This window comes from Ricinus communis, chromosome 10 (assembly GCF_019578655.1).
Source record: "Ricinus communis isolate WT05 ecotype wild-type chromosome 10, ASM1957865v1, whole genome shotgun sequence".
Lineage (NCBI taxonomy): Eukaryota > Viridiplantae > Streptophyta > Magnoliopsida > Malpighiales > Euphorbiaceae > Ricinus > Ricinus communis.
The window spans coordinates 21355392-21361541 of NC_063265.1; the positions used below are offsets into that span (position 1 = coordinate 21355392).

The 6150-nt window shown below is 27.3% G+C and overlaps 2 long non-coding RNA genes across 3 annotated transcripts; both read right to left on the reverse strand.

Moving 5' to 3' along the window:
• Positions 1-1870: 1870 nt before the first annotated feature.
• LOC112536821 lies at positions 1871-3001 on the reverse strand. The gene is made up of 2 exons (XR_003080759.2): positions 2440-3001; positions 1871-2346 (listed from the first exon to the last, which is right to left on the reverse strand). It is a non-coding gene; the product is annotated as an uncharacterized LOC112536821 (long non-coding RNA).
• Positions 3002-3818: 817 nt separating this feature from the next.
• On the reverse strand, positions 3819-5841 carry LOC107262314. 2 transcript variants are annotated; one of them, XR_007217612.1, is made up of 3 exons: positions 5352-5715; positions 4622-4686; positions 3819-4184 (listed from the first exon to the last, which is right to left on the reverse strand). It is a non-coding gene; the product is annotated as an uncharacterized LOC107262314 (long non-coding RNA). The 2 variants fall into 2 exon arrangements; XR_007217611.1 differs by having other exon boundaries at positions 3819-4686; positions 5212-5841.
• Between the last annotated feature and the right edge of the window lie 309 nt (positions 5842-6150).

The following is a 6150-nucleotide window of genomic DNA, read 5'->3' on the forward strand; positions in this document are numbered from 1 at the left end:
TTAAATACTCATTCTAATCCTAAAGAATAACATATTAATAATAAATTAATTTTCTAATTAGATAATTATTAATTTTCTAATTAGATAATGATTATTCTAAAAATATCATACTAATTATATTTTAGTATTGATATTAACTAATAAATTAGTTTTCTAATTAGATAATAATTCTAATTAGAGAAAATAATATTTTTAAATATTAAATTCACTAATAAATTAATTTTTAATTATATAATAATTTATAATTCTAAAAGATAGCAATATCCATTATATTGATAATCTATATAATATTAGAATTAATAAATAAATATTTTAAAAATACTTTTTATATTATTTCACTAATAAATATTTTAAAATAGTTAGTTTTCTATTATTTTTTAAAATATTATAAATCAATATTAAATATTAAAAATTTATTAAGTTATATTTATAAACTTAATTTTATAATTAAAATAATAATAATAATAATAGATGTACAATGCACAAGTAAACGACTAGTAAAAAATTAATTGCAACATCCATTTGATCTGTAAATTAGTTTGGAGTAACTTTATAAATCATAAAGTGATAATAAGAAACTAAATAATCAATAAAATTCCTCTAAAAAAATATTATAAAACTGCCGAGTTGCACATTCTTAGGGACTCAACCAAGAGGATTGTGGTTCAAAAGAAATACATTTTTCTTAGGGATGAATAACCAACCATTCCAGTGCAATTGGATTCTTCAATATAAATAACATCATCTCAATTTCGTGTATATATTCACAAAGTTTTTCTATTCCTTTTCCAGTTTTAGGAGACACTTCGAAAAGAAACTACAAAACAAAAGCATGTTCAATTCCATTTATGGCAGTAGAATAATTCAGAAGAAAAAAAGAAGATTAGATGACTATTTATAACAACATAAAAGAGACATTTGAGACTATTGTGAGGAGAGATACACAAAATAAGAGATAAGAAAAAGATGGATAAACTTACTCTTAAATGAAAGCTGTGTAAAAGATGGGAAGCTTTTAGAATATCCAATACCCATGTTAAATCTTCAGTATTTTTATCATTCAATAAGAAGATTCTCAATTGCTTGAGATTTCTAAATGCTGAATTGCTTGCGGTAGGCAACTTTTTTTGCCTAAATACAAGGGAAAGTCATTAAAGATTATACAATCATTTAGGCATATGCATGCTTAAAAAGAAAAATCACAGAAAGAAGTCATGTTTTATGGATAAATTGATTATTTTAGTCATGTTTCTAATTTTTAAAATAATAAATATGATAATAATTTCAATAAAAAATATATTAAAAATAAAATAAAATAAAATAAATTCTTAATAGTATCCTATAATGATTCAAGAGAGAAAAAATATATAGCGGAAATGTATTTTTAAATCCATAATAATTTGATTAAAGGGTGATGAACTTGACTAAATTGTTGAGAGAAGAACTTGATGGGTTGTGCTTTGAGAGATGAACTTGATGAGTTGTGTTCTTCCAATTGTAGAATTTGTTTTATATATTTTTTAGTTGGGATGAATAGAAATTTATAAATTTTCTATAATTGGAGACCATAATCCTTTATAAAGTAATGACTCTTGATCATAATCCTTTGTAAAGTTATAACTCTTAAGTATGATCTTTCATATCTCAATATTTTTAATTCAGTCCGTCATCAAATTAGAAATATTATTTATGGTATCTACGCAGTACTTTTTATGACAAATTATGTCACTAGCCATAAGACTCTATACTAATTAGATCATTTTAATTTTGGGTAAATAAATAATGGCTTATCACATATTTAATTATTACATATGGACTCAATAAATTTTCTAACCATTTTTGCATACCTGATCTGCATAAAGGATACAACTTTAAGATCTCTAAATTAGAAACATCTTTTAATTGGGATAAAAGATGATGCAATCTTTCTGTTTCACATGTATAGAAATAAAATCCTACAAGGCGAGGAACATGAGAAAAAAAAAAAATCTGCGAGCTTACAAGGCTTGTACTTAAAAGATATGGGATTTACAACAGATATCTCAACCTTCAAAAGGTTTCAGGGACCAAACAGTAACAATTTACGAAGGGAAGAACTGACAACTAGAACTGAAGATGGAAGGAAGAAACACCCAAAAAGAAATCATAATCTTGTAAAGTGAACTTGTGCTTATCATATTTGTTTTCAAACAAATTTTGCATCTTTTGGACAATACACTAGTCTTCATCACATCTTTTAGTGTTAAAGTTGATAGAATAGAAGACAAAATAAGATCAGGAAGCTGACTAATCCGATCATCCGAATGGGCCTTTTTGCCTTCTCCATATAGCAAATAGGAAATTGCTCTACGAAATAATGAGAAGAACTTAAGCATGCATGCTAATGCCATATGTAAAGTAAAAAAGACGAGAAACAGAGAGAAAAAGAGAGCAAAAAACCTGAATTTGTGCGTCCGAGAGAGAAAAAAAGAAATATTAGCAGCAAATTTGTGTGTGTGGTTATGTTGCAAGAGGTTGAGGAAAGAGTTACGTAAAGTGGGTAGGTGGAGATTGACAATAAGTTTGCTTGCATATGTGATGCAGGAGTTTGGATGTCTCCTCTTAGGTCTTGTCATCAGGCCTTGACACATATTTATTATATTTATTAATTTAAAATAATAAAATATATGTCAATTTTTTAATATAAAAATATAAAACACTTAGATATATATATTATTTTTTTATTAATTATAATATATACACCGAATCTAGGTAAGAATTTCTCATTCTTTATTATATAATTTGTGTTAGTTTAGGATTTTCTTTTCTTCTCTTCTTTTTTTTTCTTTTTCTTGAACAGTAAATTACAAATTACAAATAATCTTACTTTGACATTAGCTATTGGACAAAACTCATAATATATAATCTGTCTATCCATAATTAATAATCATAATATATATAAATGTATAAAATATCTATCTATAAGTCATTATTATAATCATAATTAGATTATTTATTCATTTAATTTATTAATAATAATATTAATAATTTATTAAATACAAATCTAACTCTAGAGGTCTAATTCTATTAAAAATTATAATATTCTTTATTTTTACATACAAGTTTATCTCTAGAAGTCTAACTCTATTAGGATTTTTTTATAAAACATAAAATATAAAACACAAATCATTATCAATTATGTGAAAAACTTTAAGTTGGGTCCCATCTTATTTATCACTAATATTGATAATAAATTAGGATAGAAAATAAACAAATAAGATATCAAACGATAATAGACCTTCTAACGTGTAACACAGGTACTAGAATCAACGAAATATGTAAGGATAGAATCGACCCTAACTCCGCAATAGCTAAGGAAGCTAACCTAGGTCAGAGGAAATCTAAATCTAGGCCCTGATACCAACTTTGTCATGATTCGGTCTATGGACCCGTGTCCGACGCTAGGGAATGAATAGACTTAAGACTACTGAAATCCGTAGCAAGGCTAACTAATCAATAATTCAGATAAACACACATATATATACATACTACTTAAATATACCAATAATTCATTCACATAATCATAACATAATTAAATTAATCCATCAGCATGATTACTTAATAATTTTTCATAGTTTTAACAAACCTAAATGAAATGTTAAGTTTCAGAACCACTACTGCAGGAGAGTCTAGATTTTTAAATAATTCGTAATACAAAAGAAAGAAATTAATTACAATAGGCCTGAAAGGGTGAGTTAAAATCATATATCTGAAATTAAACAGCCAGACATATATGTATATATATACAATGGTTAATTAAATAAATCAAAACATCACAAAAAAAATAAGTTCGTGCCATAGCATAATTTAAAAATATGTGATTTTTAATTCATATGGGACAAGCACTTCAGCAGAACCCTAACTCCAATTCTAGCAGCATTTCGACTCTCTTATTCCAATAGGACTGGTGCTAGAGAGTGACGCTCAACCAGGATCCTTAAATCCAGCCTAGTCACTTGATCTCCAATATAGCCGGTGATCAGAGAACAACGCTCGACCATAGGCCTTTCCTCCGACAACCAAATTTCTATAATCCAAAGAGTTGTACTCAACCAGGACATGTCACAAAAATATTCTCTTACTACCTGCTTTTGATTTATACCAGCGTGCACGCGGTCCTGTTGCAACCCATCAGGTGGCATGTTCTATCGTCGTCTCATCCCGGGACATAATACAATCATAACATTGATAATATGAAAAATGACATAAATAGCAAGCAATCTTAACATAGTTCAATAACTTATTAAATAAGATTGAACAAAACATTTATTGCAGACATAAACTTAATTAGTTAAATAAATAAATAATTAATTAATTAATTAAATCCATAAATCAATTAATTAAATAATTAATTAATTAATAATTTAAAGCCATAAATCAATTAATTAAATAAATAATTTAAATTCATAAATCAATTAATTAAATACATAATAATAAATAATAAAAAATTTCAAGAAATATCATAATAATGAAAATATATTAATACGTTGATAATACTAAAAATATTCATAATAATTATTAGTAAAAAATGTTACATAAAATTTGGCATGGCACATGCATAGGATATATGATTTTAACTCACAGTTCCGACGACTCCCTTACTCTGCTCCTACGCCTCGGGTGGAGCGGGCTGAATCGAAGAATTATCTATTCACGGGAATAATGCAATTAATAAAAATAAAATATTTAATAAACAGCCCTAGGCTTAAACTCCTAGAATTAACTGCTTGAGAATTTCAACTCAGAAATTCTACCGAAAATTCGGTAGAACCTCTCCCAAAATACAGACGTTTACCCTCAAAAAATGGGACCATGACTTACTAAGAAAAACTTATAATATTCTTCAATTATTTAACAGGAGTCGGGTCACTCTTGACTGTATTATTTTTTCGACTCTGCAACATAATTCAGTTCACAGTGTAATAATTAACAGTCCGACAATAAATATTATTTCGCGATTCAATACGCAAATAATTTTCTCGCATTTTAATTTAATTACTCACAGCCTACAAAATCAAATAATAATTAGCACTATAATTAAGCTACAATATTTCTATAATCAAGCTACTAATTAATTAAATTAAATTATTTATTTATTTACAATCAACAATTAATGGATTAAATATCTTTTAATAATTTTTAGATAATTTTTTGGGTTCAAGAAAATTATACCAAGCTAAAAATTCACGTCCGAAAAATAACAGGGTCCAAAAGCCGTTACCGGCAACAGTATCAGAATTTGAATCTTGAAGCCCCTACACGAAGCTTGAGACGTGATGATACTAAAAACACCAAAAAGCCCCTGCACTAACCTCCAGCTTCCGGCGAGAAAAACGGCGGGGAAGAGTTGATCTGGGGATTTTCGACAGTGGGGAGTGAGATTCTGATGTCGGATTTGCAAGAAAATGACTGCAGGTGGCAGTCTCGTCAATGGCAGTGAAGTGGACGCCTTCCCACCTTGTGGCATAACAAAAATGGCGAGAGGGAGGAGAAAAGGGTGGCTCAGACGAGAAGAAGGAAGAGGGAGGGAAGCTTGGTGGCTGGTGGTTATAGTGGTGAAAGGAAGAAATTATTTTTTTGGTGGGGAAGTGTGTGCAGCGGAGAAAGGAAAAGAAAGGAGGGTGCATACGTCCCAACTTCTCTTTGTTTTTTTATAAAATCTCTTTCTAGTCCCTCACCTTAATTTATGCTATAAAAACATCTCCAATTTAAATACAATAAATATATATACACACACATATATGATAATTAATCAAAATAATTTAACTTAATAAAATTATAACTTAATTATTTAAATTCACAAATACAAAATAATGTAAATCTAAATACTAAAACATAAATTCTCAATAAAAAAATTAATTTATATATTTTAAATTCCTTTAACGTGTAAATAGCAGTTCAAGTAAAAAAATTTAAAATATTATTTATAGATCTAAACCTGAGCCAAATAAAAAATCATAAATTGAAAAAAAAGAATCATAACGATACTATAAATATAGCTCAAGAATTAGAAGACTTCAAAAATATATATATAAACCAAAATAAATTTCTTTAAAAGAAGTTTGGAAAAGTTTAAATTTTTACAAAAAGTAAAGTCCAAAAACTTTTAAA